General features: G+C 33.4%; 1 long non-coding RNA gene across 1 annotated transcript in view; it reads right to left on the bottom strand.

Moving 5' to 3' along the window:
- The window catches only part of LOC135213519 (uncharacterized), an 856,968-nt gene that overhangs the window by 787,752 nt on the left and 51,373 nt on the right, over positions 1-17,843 (bottom strand). Inside the window, exon 2 of the long non-coding RNA XR_010314152.1 lies at positions 5,968-6,050. This is a non-coding gene — a long non-coding RNA (uncharacterized LOC135213519). The remainder of the gene's footprint in view (positions 1-5,967; positions 6,051-17,843) is intronic.

Here is a 17,843-nt window from a genome sequence, read left to right as displayed (position 1 = left end):
ATCGGGGGCATCACTTTCATCTCAGTGACCTCAAGAACTATGGATTAGACTCTAATATCTGTAGTTTTGGTTATTTTTACATGTCACCCCCCCTTCCTATCAGGGCTGAACTTGGAATTAAAGAACATCGGGAGTGTCACTGTTCATTTCAGCAACCTTGAAATCAATAAATTACACATCAATATTTGTTGTTTTTGGTAAATTTACATGTCATCCCTTTCCCACTCCTTCTCACCCTCTTCCTATCAGGATGAACTTAGGACATTGGGAGTGTCACTATTCACCTCAGCAACCTCGAAAACTATGGATTAGACACTAATGTCAGTAGCTCAGCCGCCCTACTGTCAGGGCTGAACTTGGACTCAATGGGCATTAGGAATGTCACTAGTCATCTCAGGTACTTGAAAACTATGGATTAGACACCAATATCTGTCATTTTCGGTTATTTTTACGTTACCCTTTCCCTATAGGTACTGAGCTTGGTCTTGAAGGCATCAGGATCGACACTATTCATCTCAGCGACCTGAAAACTATGGATTAGACACTAATATCTGTAGTTTTAGGTTATGTTTAGTTGTCACTCCCTTCCCACCCCTTATCGAACCCGCTCCCCCACCCCCAAGGGCTGAACTTATACTTGAAGGGCATCAAGAGTGTCAATATTTTTCTTAGTGACCTCAAAAACTATGGATTTGACACTAATATCTGTTGTTTTTGGTAAGTTTTACATTTCACCCCCTTCCCACAACCCCAGCCCTTTACTAAACCAATGGTCTGATTTTAATTCTACTTTCACCATGACTTCCCCAGTTTGATCTTGACTAATATTTAAAATTTCACCAAATCGGTCAAAAAACGTGGATTTGTTTGTCGTTCATACAAACAGAAATTTTTCAGTTCATACATACAGAATTTTTCAGTTCATACACATATATATATATATATATATATAATATATATATATATATATATATATATATATATATATATATATATATATATCTATCTATATATATATAAAATGTGTGTGTCTGTGCGTGTGAGGGGGGAGTGCCTATAAATTTGGGATTTAAAGAAAAACTGGAGTGGAAAAAAGTTGTAGAAGGGGCGTGACATTTCCTTCTGGTTTTGAAAGCATATATCCTCGAAAATACCTCGATTTGCTCCTTGCAGTCTAAACATGGTCACCCAACAACCCGATTTTAAGGAATCTAAATAACGTCTTGAAAATCTGTAGTATTAAGCTTGAGACTTCCAAGGAAGGTAACAAAAGTAAGTGGTACAAATATATAATTTTCTTACAAAGAGACTGAATTCTGAGATTTCAGCTACAAGTTGCTTTGGTGTAACGTCAGAGGAGGAATGGATCATTATTTCATTGTAAATTCACCCTACTGCATCCGGAGTTTTCAACGCCGGAAGACACTTTTCCTGTGACGAATGACAACTAAAACTGACCATCCTTGTTTCTTCACACGTCAGAATCAGGTAGGAAATAAGCTAATTTGAATTATCAAGCTAACTCAAAAAAAAGAGGGAGGGGGAGGATAAGAACATATTTGCATTGACAAAAAAGTAATTCTCAGGCGAATTAAGCATGTAAACCAGAGAGCTATCTTGTTGATGACAATGTCAAGCTATACTGTAATGAAGCTAATTGCGTGACTGATATATATTGCTTGAAGGCCCGCTTCTTTTTTGCCGAAGAAAACCGGAAATTAGGGACGCCAGTGCGACTTATATGATATGAACATCGTGTAAATAAAGCGTCTTGTGTACACTTAGAAGCAATTAACCTTTTACTTGATCCAAGCCTCGAGTGTTAGCATGCCGTCAGCTGCTCCAAAGAGGAGGGAGAAGTGATGAAGAAAAGAGAAGTAGGAGGTTTCAAGTGGTTCTGGGTAAGGGGGGATTAGGTGGGTCCTCAGTATCCTTCCCCCACCCAAGTGACTCTTCACTCATCCTCTCTCTCTCTCTCTCTCTCTCTCTCTCTCTCTCTCTCCTCTCTCTCTTCATTTCTTTCCCTCATAAAGTCATGGCTATATTTTCCCTTTACACTGACTGCATATCATTTGTTTTTCTCTCTGTATTCACTGTTTTTCTACCTGGTACCCAAATACGCGTGTTGTCCACCTTACAACAAATTCAGCATTCAATTACCTCTCAGTCTGTAGTCCATCCACTAACGTAACGTGTTTATATATATATATAATATATATATATATATATATATATATATATATATATATATATATATATAATAGATATATATTAGCTTACTGATTTATCCTCTCTCTCTCTTTCCTCTAGTCACTTGTGCCTCACACCTAAGTGAGGCTTTTTAGTGAGGAGGTCCTTACTACCATCTCATATCCACTTTGCCCCCTTCGGTAGTAGCAGAACCCTCTTTATGAATCCTCTCCAAAATAACGCCTTAGACAAAAGGCGAGTTGCCAAACTTTTGGATGACTGTCAATCTGGTTAGCTAGGAGTCTGTTCCTCCTTTGAGACTTCGCATTCTTCGTGAATATTGTCAATGATTATGCAAACGAACGGGAAAATTTAGAACAAAGAGGTGGTAAAAAGAGTGCGTATATATGAAAAAAAAGTAAGGAACTCCTCCTGATTTATATAGATGAATACACGAAATGTGCCTAGTAACCGCAAACGCAACATACTTATAAAAGTATTTGTAGTTTTATTTTCGTAAGTAATGAAACTGAGTGAAAAATTATTTAATTGTAATTAAAGATTCTGTTCTAAACTATTTGTAACACACCCGCACAAAAAAAAAAAAACCAAGATACTGCGATTTTAACATAAAAAAATTGCTAACAATTTCAAAATATAATCTGTATAAGGTTAGTTTCTCTCTCTCTCTCTCTCTCTCTCTCTCTCCAAACTGCGACATGGGAGTTTCAGCCTGACTAAACAAATGCGAAAGAGGGGCGAGATGCGGCGCTTGAGAGGCAAAATGAGAGACAGACAGACTGACATACAAACAGACAATTTGTCCCTCCCCTTGTAGCGATGTTAATAAGGCATCTCCATCCACTCTAGCTAAATATTCTTAATTAAAAAATTTTTCTTTGTTATCTCTTCTGAATTCAATATTTACTCTCTCTCTCTGCCTTGACAGATTATCATTTATTTGAAATAAATATGCTTTCACATCATGTAAAAATCCTGAAGACCTTGATAAATGTTTGATTGCAACTCCTGCATGTTGAATTAGTCTGAATAAATTGTCTACAACTTAGGAGACAGAAAACTTTGTTTATTTTGCACAATACCTTGACAAATGTAACAGAAAACGCTAAAAAATCTGCTAAGTTCTTTCAAATAATTGTGCAAAAGCCATGTTCAATTTCTAGAAAGAGTTGAGGTGTAAAACACACGACTGTAAAAACGGGTGATAATGACAGAAAGACATTGCAAATGTTCCAGGCTTTGATTTTTCTTCTCCATTTTAACTCAGCAATAATTTTGTTTACTCTATTTACAGATACCTCACATGCATCGTCTGAGAAGCGATTTAATTTCGTAATTAATCACTTTTCTATACTGATAACATAAGGCAAAATCCGCGTTCCAACAAGAGTGATATGTCGAGAATTAGTCAAAAGAAAAATTGTATTTAATTTTTTTCCGCAAGGCATTTAGTGCCAGTTAGAAAAATTTGCTTTACATAGCGTAGTTATAGGTATTCTAAGTATTATATCCTTATTATATATGATATTTCAATGGTAAAATCAAATAAAACCGAGGAGTGAACAATACTACAAAAAAAGGGGTATTCATACTCTGACAATGATGCGAGAAAAACCAAAAAAATATTTGTGAAAAAACAAAACAATAAATAAATTCAATGCTGAAAAAACTGTTCCCAAACCTGACGTTTACTACATGGCGTCAGATATAACAATCAATAAATAAAATATTCCCCTTCTTCACACTTACGTTCTGATTGATATCTTGAACAGGACGTTAGAAATATAAAGATAAATTAGAAGTTATAGACTTTCAGGATATAGAATTCAATACCGATAGATTCGTCGGAATAGGATTAAATTATCATTGCATGTATGTAGCACATTTCCGAGGTTATTTCTTGTGTTCTCAGAGAATGCATCTCGCCGTTCACATAGTGGTGGCCATGGTGGCCTTATATACTGAGCTTAAACGCAGCAACAATAATACATCATACATACATACATATATATATGTGTGTGTGTGCGTGCGCGTGTATATACCTACATATATATATACTATACATGTATATATACGCTTCGGAGGGGATGCCACCCATCTGCAGCCGTGTGCAGTACATGAATTTACTAAATACAGTGTCAGACCTGGCGCTTTAAGCGAACAACCGCAACGTTAATAATTCAAAATATCCAAAGTCATGGAAGGATTGCAATGCGTATTCCATTATAAAATTGTAACATGTCGGATTTTTTTTTTATACATCAACAACTGACATGAGAAATATAACTGAAATATTGTAATATTCCGCGGTAATAGTGGATGAATCCCGGTGGATTTCGTCAACGAAGTGTTCCCGAAACACACAAACACACACAAATTTTGGAATATCATTCATTCTTTAGTTTCTGTGCGGCTGGAATTTGATTCGCTTTTCACTATTTCGCTGTTATTGAAAGCTTTTTCTTTTAAGACGTGGACAGCGAATCAATTTTCCACTAATTCTGGTAAATTTAAGAAAATGTCATATATATTCATATAAATTACAATATCGCAAAAATAGGAATCATCAAAACTGGACATATATATATCTGAATATTTTGTTGAACTATCTACATGGACTTAAATGTGATAAAAAATGAAATGGAAATAAATTTTTAAAAAGCTTTACCAGAACAACTATAAATATAAATTCTTTTCTTGCAACATTCATACATGAAAAAACCAATGATAACTTCCCTGGAAGTACGAGTAGACTTCGTTCACAGAAGTATTAAATATATCTTATTCTCAACAGATAGCTTCGACAAGACCAAACACAAAATCGATGAATAAAATGAAATGGCTCTTTTAACGAGAATGTCATTCTACAAAAGAGCTTTAGATTTTTTTATTATCTGCTCAAGAATGAAGCTGCAATTAAGAAAACATTCAGCGATTTTTGGGAAATATCATAGAGGAACCCCTCCCCCACCTACCACACACACACACACACACGAGACACCCCTCCTCGAATGAAGTTGCAATTCTACTGATACATCCCATCCATTTGCGAGGCCTCATTTCCAGAGTCCACTCGACGGGGTTTTGTTTACTCCCACAGTTACAGCATTGTTTTCACCCCATACACTACACCCTACTTAAATCCACCTGACCAAACACATCCACTTGTATCCACTCCAAGTACTTGCTCGCCCATCTCTCCGTTTTCATAATGATTTTGAAAATTTATATTATCCCGCGCAAGAGTCAGAGACGCCGTAACTTCGATAATGATGCCATTGTAATCAGCGAGCGCTTTGGCATCTCGAAACTTTTGGGTGTGTGAGGTCATGCAATGTGTCTATATATATATATATATGTATATATATATATATATATATATACATACATCCATACACACACACTCATATATATGTAAAGATATTAACTTTATCACTTACACAATTTTTCTGTGCATTAATACAATTATTACTAACAGGACCTCATTGAAACTGGATGGTATCAAACGAAGATATGTATTCAAAGAAAGTTACAAGTTTTCCTGGATTAACAGTCCTCATTGTCAATGAGGACTATTAGTCCACGAAAATTCGTAACATTTTTAATAAATATCTTTGCTTGATACCATCCAGTTTTCCAGTTTCAATGATGTCCTGTTAAAAATTATATATATATATATATATATATATATATATATATATATATATATATATATATATATATATATATATATTAAAACTATACTACACGACGTACCTGCATATGCATGTGAGAGGATGCTGCCAGGAGATGTGGGTACACGAATCTTTTGAGTTTCGATCTGCCAGTCCTTCCGGTCACTGAAAAATGATAAAATGATAAATAAAAACCTCTTGTAATATGGATTTTCTTATGGGGTCATACCATGCAACGTAGTGTTAATGTTAAGGACAGCAGATTGCCTTGACAGGCAAATATTGTTAACTTTGTCACTCTTTACGGAATACCTCAAATATATTCTTAGTGAACCGTATGGTCAATCGAAATTATGGAAAATTAATTACATTATGGAAATATAGTTTGCTCTTGATGTTATATGAAAGACTTGTTGACTACGTGAGGTTCTACTTTTGCCGAAGAAATTTATGCCTTTCAGCGAAAGTAACCATTACATTTTGCAATGATATCGTTACTGGAAAACTAAGGCAAAACAAAAGAGTTGAAGATGAAAAAGAAGAGGGGAAACAGTCGAATGCCTAGAATAATGACAACATTTTAGCAAATAAAATTATCTTTACTTTTTCTTATTTTGATCTCGATGATGCTATCCTGCTACTGTCTATGGCATAATAAATTTCGTCACTTTCTTAATCACCTTGATTTACATTTGGATTCTGAAAAAAGCATAATAGGACTATATATATGGCTAACCTTCATACATCTAATAGGGCACCTTAATAAATCGCCTACCAAAATAGTATCCTTCCCTAGATAGTACTCCTACATCACACAGTACCTTTTATCATCAATCCTACTTTACAAGCCGACTCATTCTCATACAATTTTCTTTGGTCGTTGTGTGTGTGTGTGTGTGTGTGTGTGTGTGTGTGTGTGTGTGTGTGTCTGTGTGACCATACCCCAGTTTGCATTGTGTATAATCACAAATATCTATAAAGAAGGAACAGTCAATAGGAGTTAAGAGCATGTAACATAACCAACCCAGTGGAGCTCCCGTAACATGTAATCACTTAACCTGGCAGGAAATATTCAGATAAAAAAAATTTTTTAAATGAAAAATAAAAAGAAATAGGTAGCTGGATGATTGGGGTTTATACGTACGTGTGTATACGTCCCAAGTAATGATAGTGCATGAATTACAGATATCAAGAAACAACCATTAATCCTTAAATCTTGACGTCAATCAGAGGTTATCTGAGGCAGGGACAAAGTACAGAAACAGAGCAGGTGTCTCATTATTTGTATTTTACAGGTAGAGAAGGACCTCTGAGGGACCTCGGTCTCCTTGGTGGTCCTTCCCAGGAGTAGGGGAATGGGGAAAACAGTCGGTCCCTTTGGAGGCCTTCTAAGACCAACGTGGGGAGGAAGGGAAAGGGAGGGAAGGGGGTGGGGAAAGGGATGAGGTTGATTGGAGGAGGAATGGGATTAGAGACGGAGGAAGGGAGAGTTATAGGATGAGGGGATTGTAGGAGAGAGAGAGGACTGGAGGAAAGAGGATAAGGTGAGGGGGGTTGTAAGAGGAAGAAGGGGCGGGGGTTGTTTCTCAGGAGATGAAGGGGAGAAGGAAGATTGTAGGAGGAAAGGTTTTGGAGATGGAGGAATAGGGGTGAGAGGATAAGAGGATTGTAAGAGGAGAGTGAGGCATACGAGATGGAGGAGACCAGGAGGGGGAGGAGTGGAGGACGAGGAGTTGAGGGACATATTCCAGAGCAAGAGGAAACAAGGACCCTACTTAGTCCTTCGAATGGAATTGCCGGCGTTTCAACATCTCTGGTTGTGAAGGATGGACTACCAACATCCACCGTCATCATGTGATGCTGTTCGTGTATGATTAAGGGAGGCATTTGGGAGAAATCTCATTTGTAACCGACACCCATGTTAATGTCCCTCCAAAGAAAATGATTTTCGGTGATGGAATGTGCTAAAGGCGAACGAACGAGTGAACGACTGAGAGAGAGAGAGAGAGAGAGAGAGAGAGAGAGAGAAGAGAGAGAGAGAGAGATAATATAATATCGAACTTCATGAACTGATCAAAGATGAATCCGAAACTATCGATGAGTCATTGTATCTATGTAGACACACGATAAAACAATTCCAGAGAGAGAGAGAGAGAGAGAGAGAGAGAGAGAGAGAGAGAGAGAGAGAGAGAGAGAGAGAGAGAGAGAGAGCATTCAAAATGATTAACTTATTCTGAACAAATAAAAAGATTGCAGTGAATTACAATGATCAAACTAATTGCATTATGCGAACAAAAAAATATTATTGTTTAAAAATATTAAAGGAAATGTGCAACATAAATCATGTCTTTCGCAGTAAAAAGAATATAACGATGATTCAAAAATCATCGACGAGTCACTGTATCATTGTAGACATTTTATCTAATAAGTATTGTCCTTTTTTTAAAAAGTCTCTTCCTTTGGCAACCCTATCATCGACATTACTTTCTTGACTTCCGATGGTCACTTTCCCACATTTCTCGTGCATCCACATTTCACAGAAACAAATGAACAAACTACTGTAGGACATTCTCAATAATTACATCATTTTTTCTGGGAAAAATTTCTGTACCTTACTAAGGAAGTTCAATTTCCTTTAGTCTTCCACGAAAATATAAAATCGCATGAAACACATCGTCATTTCATTTTACAAATAAACTACATCGTAGTGTTAAAGATACATTTCCTTTTGAAGTATACTATTATTCAAAAGTAATTTATGTCTACCTTACCAATAAGATAATTTCCTTTGAAGTACATTTCCTTCAACAAGATCAAACATGGAAAATTCTTATGATATACATCGTCATTTCAAAGTAGACTCTAGTGACCAGAAGAGAAAGAATCATTTTCTTTTTTTTAAATATTGTCATTTAAGAAACCATCTCTGCTATATTAATAAGAAAATTTCCCTTCAATGTGTCCATTGACCTGAAAAATTCCTTTGAAAATCACTATCAGTTCCAAGTAAAATACAGCCACATCCATACGACGGAATTGCATGTTCCTTAATTATTGTCGTCAATGTATGAAAACTTATCAAATGCATCATTAGTTCCTTGGAAGTATCAGGTACACCGTAGTAATGAACGTATTTTGCCATGATATTGTTGATATTGTTAAGTCATAGAAAATTGCCTATGAACTTCATGGTCAGTGTCAAATAAGAACTGAGCTACACCTGGACGATAAACTTACATTTGCTCATGAAATACATACACACACACACACACATATGTATATATATATATATATATATATATATATATATATATATATTATATATATATATATATATATATATATATATATATATATATATATATACATGTCGTTATTATAGCAATATTATCGATGCTAACAATAAAGTTCGATATCATTTAAAGCTAACAGCTCATGAAAAACAACTTGTGAATCATATCGAGTGTCATTAAACAACATCCAAATGTTAATTTGACTTCTGGTAAAGAGAAAACAGGAGGGAAACCGCAAATGAAGAGAACGAGGAAAAGAAAAAACCGCAAAAGAAAAAATTCTTGGCTAGTCTTTCTCTCGTTATCTGATTGATAAGAAGAAACTAATTACCTGATGTCACAATGCATCTTCGCTCCAGGATTCGGATTTGAAATTGAAGTCACGCGTTTTTATTTTCTGAAAATAGCTCATATAATCAATCGTGTTTACGTCGTAGTGAAAAAACGCAAATTATTTTAGACTCTGCAAATGTATTTGTTTGCTGTGCACTGTTATAACAGTGTGGCTGAATATATATATATATATATATATAATATATATATATATATTTAATATTATATATCTTATATTATATAATAATGTGTATATATATATTAGATTAATATATTACTATATATATTATATATATACCTAATATATTTATATATATATTTAAAAAGACACCAACACTGGCAGTTGCAAACAAAGACTTTATTCCTTTGGAGAGAGAGAGAGAGAGAGAGAGAGAGAGAGAGAGAGAGAGAGAGAGAGAGAGAAATCAACCAAGGTCCAGCCACCAAAACTCAAGGCAATAATTTCCCACGTTATATTAGATATCATTTAGTGTCCCAAGCACTGAGATTGATAACAACGAAAAATCACTGCCAGATTTATCAGCGTTTCCGTAGTTCGAGAAAACCTTTATTGGAATTTCCTCAAATTTGTTAAATGATTTATACCGCATGCCCCGAAGAGAGAAGGCATCTTCCCTTAGTGGTCACTTCCGAGACCGTGGGCAACACTTCTTACTCTGAGGTATGTGCGCTGAGAGAATACGCATCAACACACTTGCACGTACACATACACGCAGACATAAACACACACACACACACACACACACACACACACACACACACACACACACACACACACACATATATATATATATATATATATATATATATATATATATATATATATATATATATATATATATAAACGACATTGCCATATGTCCCATTAAGATATCTTATTTTTCTTAATTAGATATATATACAAAGATAATAATAGCATTGGAATTCATTTCTAACTAATTACATCTACGTTTCTGTTGTGAGAGTAGATATCTATTTAGTTATTTACTTATCTATCTCATTCTCTCTGTTTTCTCTTCTTGTATATTTGCACAATCAGTTTAGTGGATGCTTGAAGTGCAAGTCAATGGACCTTATACTTGTTGCACATTAATATTACTTCTGTTTGACTAATAATTATAATAAACGGTTCGTGTGTTTTAAATCTTATGGCAAATCTTCCTTGTGTGTGTGCGTTTACCAGCTCTGACAAATTTTCTAGCAGTTGTTCTCCGTTTTTCACTTGTGACGTGTGTTACGTTCATTCGCTTGGACCTTCTACTATCTCTCTCTCTTCCTATACCAGTTCCAGGCTCGGCCACCTGAGCCTCTGGACCACGCCTTCTGCCCCTCCCACACCAGCGCGTAGCCAACAGCAAGTGACGGCTCAGGGCTGGCGGTAGACTGCTCAGGTTACGCGTAATACTTACCTGAAGATGGAAAAGTAGCATGTAGCAACTATGTAACCTGGAATTAGGAGCAGATTTCAAGGCGAGCATTTTTCGTGTGGGTTCTTTGGAAAAGGATTTGTACACTGATTTCCGGCTAAACAGGTGGGTTTGTTTTACAGCCGATGTGCAGCCGCTTGCACACAAGTCACACACGCACGTACTCACACATACTTACTCAGACACACGCACACACGCAAGCTCGTAGACAGTCACACTCACTTGGCTTTCCTCGTTTCTTCTGTCATGTGTAAAGGCAGTGAAAGTAAATAAATATTACATTGCACATTAGAATTAATTCAAAAGAGGCAAAGTTAAGCCGACAATTTATGGTTGAGATTGGCCAAAATCAGTCACTTGAAATAAGATATATATGCGTACATACATACGTACATGCAGAATACATACATTATATAGTAAATATATATATTATATATATATATATATATATATATATATGTGTGTGTGTGTGTGTGTGTGGAATGTTTTCGTAACATTATTTATCAGCCCAAGTCGCCTTTTCCTCTTATAAATAACAATATCAATAATAATTAAACTCAACTGGTAAAGTCGAATTATTTATCTTATGCCGTTTCGCCATCATTGAGCGATAATTCAACTATGAAATAAAACGAATTGAAGTATTAGTAGTGACAGATACGATAAACTGAATCAACAGGCAATAAACGTATTGGATAATGATGCTAAGTAAAATATCTAAGGAGTTATAAAGGAACACCTCCCCCCTCAATAATCCTTTGTCATTTCACTTTTATCGCCTTACCCTTCACAGACCAAACTATGGATATGCATACATTTACGGAGTCCCGACTTATTCACATGTCGGACTCCCTATGCCTATTTTCAAGTCATCTTACCTATCGCAAAAATATAATTCGCACAAATAATTCAGTCCTCAATATCCCAAAGTCTGGAAACCAAATCTAGATTATTATAAAAGATATAGTGGCCTAATATTTTAATTGTACTTTGAGGCAAAAAATCAATAATCAATAAGCTTAAATGAATATGTGTTAAAAAAGACATAAACTGTAAATATTTCAGAATTTTCGAGAACACGTGAAAATAAATAAAAATACAACGGGCATCTTACTACACTTTTTTACTTAAAGTATCTTCCACGACATTTACGCACGTTCTAAAAAAAACCGTTACCTACTAATAGACCCTTTACATTTTTCCAAAACATTCAAAACCTGTAAATAGATCTGTAAACATATCAATTAGAAAGAAATATGCAATGCACAATCAGTTCACAGGGATGAGATAAAATCAAATGAAAGGGTTGTAAGATGACATTAAAAAGCAAAATTAATAGAAGACAACAATAATAACCAAAATTAAGAACAGCAAGATATACTGGCATAATTATTCAAAAGCGATACAAAATAGCGATAATGTAAAAAGAATAGATTTTACAATGTTGCCAAGAGAAAAAAAAATTACGAGAATTAAAAGGACACCAAGGCTGAACGTACATGAAACACAAGATGTCAAGCAAAATATGGGGTCTAAAGGAGACCAAAGATAAGTTAAATTACAGCATTAGAATGAAGAATCTTTGGAAGACTGTGATAATCTAAAACTGACTAACTGAAAAGGACAAACCACAGTGAAAGAATGAGCATTAGGAAATCTTCCTTACTAACACACCGAAAGATTTAAGCAGTACACAAGACCGCAACAAAAATACAACAGAATAATTCGTTATACAAAACAGCAAAGTAACTGAGTTGAGGTCCAAGAGGGTAATGCAGATTTCATACAAGAAAAACTAAAATTATAATATATAATATATAGAATATATTATATATATAATATATATATATATTATAATATAGTTATATATATTATCTATATATATATATATAATAGATATATATCTATATATATATATAGATATATATATATCTATATCTATATAATATATATATATATGATATATATCTAATAATATATATTATATATATTATATATATATATATAGATATATATATATATATATATATATATATATATATATATATATATATATATATCTATATATATATATATATATATATATATCTATATATATATATATATATATATATATATATATATTATATATATATATATATCTATATATATATAGATATATATATATATATATATCTATATATATATATATTATATATATATATATATATATATATATATAGTATGTATATATGTATATGTATATATATATATATATATATATATATATATTATATATATATATTATATAAATACAAGACAAGAAAAACAAAGTAACAGAGCAAAATCAGGCAAACAAGAATCACACAAATAAAAACTTAGTCAAGACTCATGAAAAATACAGGAAATCGGATACAAGACGATAAATGAAAAACACTGGAAATAGAAATAATAAGATACAGGACAACAATACAAACCTAACTGAAGGGACACAAAAAAACATCAAAATTCCAGCTAAAGAAACAAATGGAATGAATGAAGACTGCAACAAAAACGAAGAGACTGCAAAAGAACCAAAAGGAACCACAAGAGTCAAAAAGGATACAAACCAACAACAGCATCGCAGACTGAAGAATTAAAAGGAATACAAGACCCCAAGAAAAAAAAGCCAACAATCGACAGGAGGAAAGAAACACGATATGCATGACCAAAGACCACGCTGTTCTCTAATGGGGGATGCTGGAAACCTCCTCGAGGTAAAATTACACCAGATGTCCCTCTGGGTAGGAAGAGAAAACTGCTGTAACACATCCATACCAACAGGAAAAAAAATCTGTGATTATTCTAAAATAATCTATATTTTTCATAGTAATTGCTTTTATATTTTGGTATATCTTCATAATCATTCGATACATTATATTCATTTATGTTAACTATCTGCCCAAGAAAAATAAGATTTTCTCTAAGATTGATTCATAATGTTCATTTTTGTTATTACACTCCTAATAATGCTAATAATAGCAGTTATCATCTTCACCACAGAGATGATAATGACACCATAAGGAGCATCAAAAACATTACTAACAATGACTATAAAATAATACATTACCACTAATGATAGCAAAAGCATATAAATCCGTAAACTTTCCAGAAAAAAACTAAGTAACAGTAATAGTAATAGTAACAGTAACAGAGAAAGACGTAGCTACACCAATAATAATAATAATAAAAATAATCAAAAACATTACTAACAATGACAATAAAATAATACATTTACATTAATGATAGCAAAAGCAAATAAATCCGTAAACTTTCGGAACAGAAAAAAAATTTAGTAACAGTAATGGTAATAGCAACAGTAACAGAGAAAGAAGTAGCTACACCAATAATAATAACAAAAATAATAATATACTGAATAAATTCTTTCGGAACCCAACAGGTAAAAAGAACGTCAGCAATCACAAAAATAATGGGAACATTAAAAATGTGCAAAAAAAGAAGAATATATCGCGCGAGTAAACAAGGACATCAAATCCCCCACTAAGGCGCCCGCCTAATTACATTAAAATATCATTTAAAACATGCTTTCGGCAGGATAGAAAACCAATTTCATTTGTAAGCTTTGTTAATTAGTTTTGAGAGGACGCTTGTGTCAATGGCGGTTCTAGGACACCCTTTGCTTGCTTTCCCCTGCTGAATTAAATAATTGCAATAACAATAGGTACCATAATAATAAGTATTTATTATCTGGGGATTCAGTAACACTTGAAAATATGAAAATAACAACAACAGCATCAATTACCACAATAATAATAATAATAATAATAATAATAATAATAATAATAATAATAATAATAATAATAATAATAATAATAATAATAATAATAAAATAATAAGAGGTGAAGCTCTTGATTTGTCAAATTATTTTGTCTTCTTGTTTTTTTACGTGTGATTTAGTTAGAATGTATCAGCAAAGGTTAGCGTTGAGACTGGCAATTATTTATTAGAGCTGGGGAGAAAAGGGACTGTAACTTTAGGGGAGAAGGGACCTTTTATATGTTGGACCGTTCAGCTTTTTTCAAATGTTCCATTCCTTAAAATCTGGAACGTTATATATCGTTACCGATGACTTTCCTAACCAAATTCAGTTCTTACTTAGGGTTGGAGGTTGTCTCCTCATGCCTTGTAAGAGCTCCTTAGGGAAACCCCGCGGCGCAATATATATCTATATACAAACGCACGCACACACACACACACACACCTACACACACACACACACACACACACACATATATATATATATATATATATATATATATATATATATATATATATATATATATATACTCTTAATGAAAATATGAGTAGAAAGGAGTTTAACATTATAGGAGGCGAGAGATCCGATAGCGTTGTGCTTGTTAAACATGGAATTTCCTTCATACTTCAAGTCTGGTTCAAGTCACCATATTCTCGTTAAAGGAAGTTTTTATGCTAGATTTATTAAAAAAAACTGTAAGTAATAACTTGAAACATGTACACAATAAAATTACTACTACTGTCGACGACAGTAGCATATTCTTTACGCCTTAAGCGTCCCGATCGGTGAAGTTAAGCAACGCTAGGGTGGGTTCTGTATGTACTTGGTCGAGGGATTGACAAAAAATCCGAATGCCGTCAGCACATTAGCCCGAACAACATCCACTGGGAAGAGCATGGGGCTAACATTCTCGTTACGATAAGTGAATGCTTAGAAATAGGATCGTCGCATATATATATATATATATATATATATATATATATATATATATATGATATATATATATAATATTAATATATACATATATTATATATATATATAGGTAATGATAATATAATATTATATCCCTATATATTGCATCATCGTTATAGTATATGAATGTGTATACGTTCATATACATATACATTCATCTATGTATATATATATATATATATATATATATCTATATATATATATATATATATATATATATATATATATATATATATCTATATATATATATATATATAGAGACGAGAGAGAGAGATAGAGAGAAGGAGGAGAGAGACGAGTTCCACAAACTAAGTAAAATAAGCATTTACTTTCAGCAATAAATTCTCCTACAAAACACACGGAATACTCGAATTCACTGGGATGGCTAAGAGTATCATATGTTAAAACACCAATGTCGAACAGTTATAACAACAATTCTGAAGTGTAATCCCTCAGACAAATCACAGATTAAAATGGTTGGCCGAGTTCAATTGAAATGCAAAGAAAACACGTATGAATAACACTGACGTCGACCAACAACTATTCATCATGGAAGATTACAGATAATTAGATATAAAAATTATACTTTTACACTGATTTATTTGCACGTACTTTCCTAGGCGATATATCAGTGCCGAAATAAATAGTTGATGAATAAGTGCATTCTAAATATTCAAGTTGATCTAAACCATTTGAAAACTGCAGTGACATATAATTACAGTATTAAACTAATTACTTTGTAAGAGCAAAAAGTCATATTCTGCTTCACTATCAAAAGAATACTGCGATATAAATTATTACCCCCTTCGCAGTAGAAAAGAATATACGGCGATATTTAAAGATCACCACGTAAAATGCAATGCAGAAAACTCAATAGCTAATTCATTATAAAGTAATTTTATTCCAAGTCTGATTCTCAGTTCAACAGAGGTTACATAACCATGACCTCCAAAGACGACCAACTTTGACCTCTTTAAGGAATAGGAGAAATCAATAAACCAGCAATTGTCATGAATGCTGAATTCTCAAATCTATTTTGCAGTGACCATCATAGTAAGTTATTGATACTGTTACGACGAACAACTTAGAGAAGTCATACAATATAACTCCAGTTTTATCGCAGAACAATAGCAAATAAATTGAATGTTCTTATTAAATGATATCTTTGATGACAAGAACGACCTCTCAGTACCTAATGTTCGTCTTGCTAACGCTATAATCTAGAGAATAGTCGGGTTGAACAGACAAAAACTTGCCGGGCGCTGTCCAACCAATAACGATAATAATAAATTATTTCCAATGATTCGAGATAAGACAAATTTCATATTTTAACAAATTATGATTAATAATAGCTTAAAAATATTTTCCTGGAAATGCAGCAATACGCGTATCTCAAGAGACGCAGCTATATAGAAAATTAGAATAGAAAATAATGAAACATAACACTACGTGAATCGAGGTATTTAATCTGTAATTTTTCGTATGACCTTGCATAAAACGCATTCTGACATTTTTCTACCTCAGGATCTACAGTTCAAAAGTTCTGAAACGACTCCTATGAATAACAAAAATTAGATAAAATCCAAGAAAACATACATGTCAATCATACATTAAACCACCCAGAATTCATTTGTATAAATTGAATGATGACCATTAACCAAACGAAAGCGTGGTTCGAATGTACCTAAAGAACTCAAAATATAATTCATTGCGTGGCTCTGCTAATGGAATATAGGCACATAAATTAACACAAATACAGACAATCGAGTTAAAGAGAAAACAAATAAATAAAACAACATGGCCTCGATATAAAACAACATAATATACCTCAAAAGATATTTCATTCATCCTTTATGCCAATTGCTACTGAAAAATCACTTTTAAAAGCCAACTCTTCACCGGCTACTAAACGTCTATCTTACGTACTGTTAAATCCTATACAATGCTGTCCTTCCCACCTTGCAAAATATATATTAGTGAACTACCTTCACCCCAATTATGTTTTCTAACATGTTCCGTCATCTCAGTTTTCCCTCTTTGTTTGTATTGTTTTCTAGTTGCGTGATTACTGTCCTTAAAAACAATGAGGTACAGATTACTAATGATGCGCATTTTT

Source organism: Macrobrachium nipponense, chromosome 43 (genome assembly GCF_015104395.2).
Source record: "Macrobrachium nipponense isolate FS-2020 chromosome 43, ASM1510439v2, whole genome shotgun sequence".
Taxonomy (NCBI): Eukaryota; Metazoa; Arthropoda; class Malacostraca; order Decapoda; family Palaemonidae; genus Macrobrachium; species Macrobrachium nipponense.
Note: the sequence above shows the minus strand (reverse complement) of the source record. Positions and strands in the feature narration are given on the sequence as shown.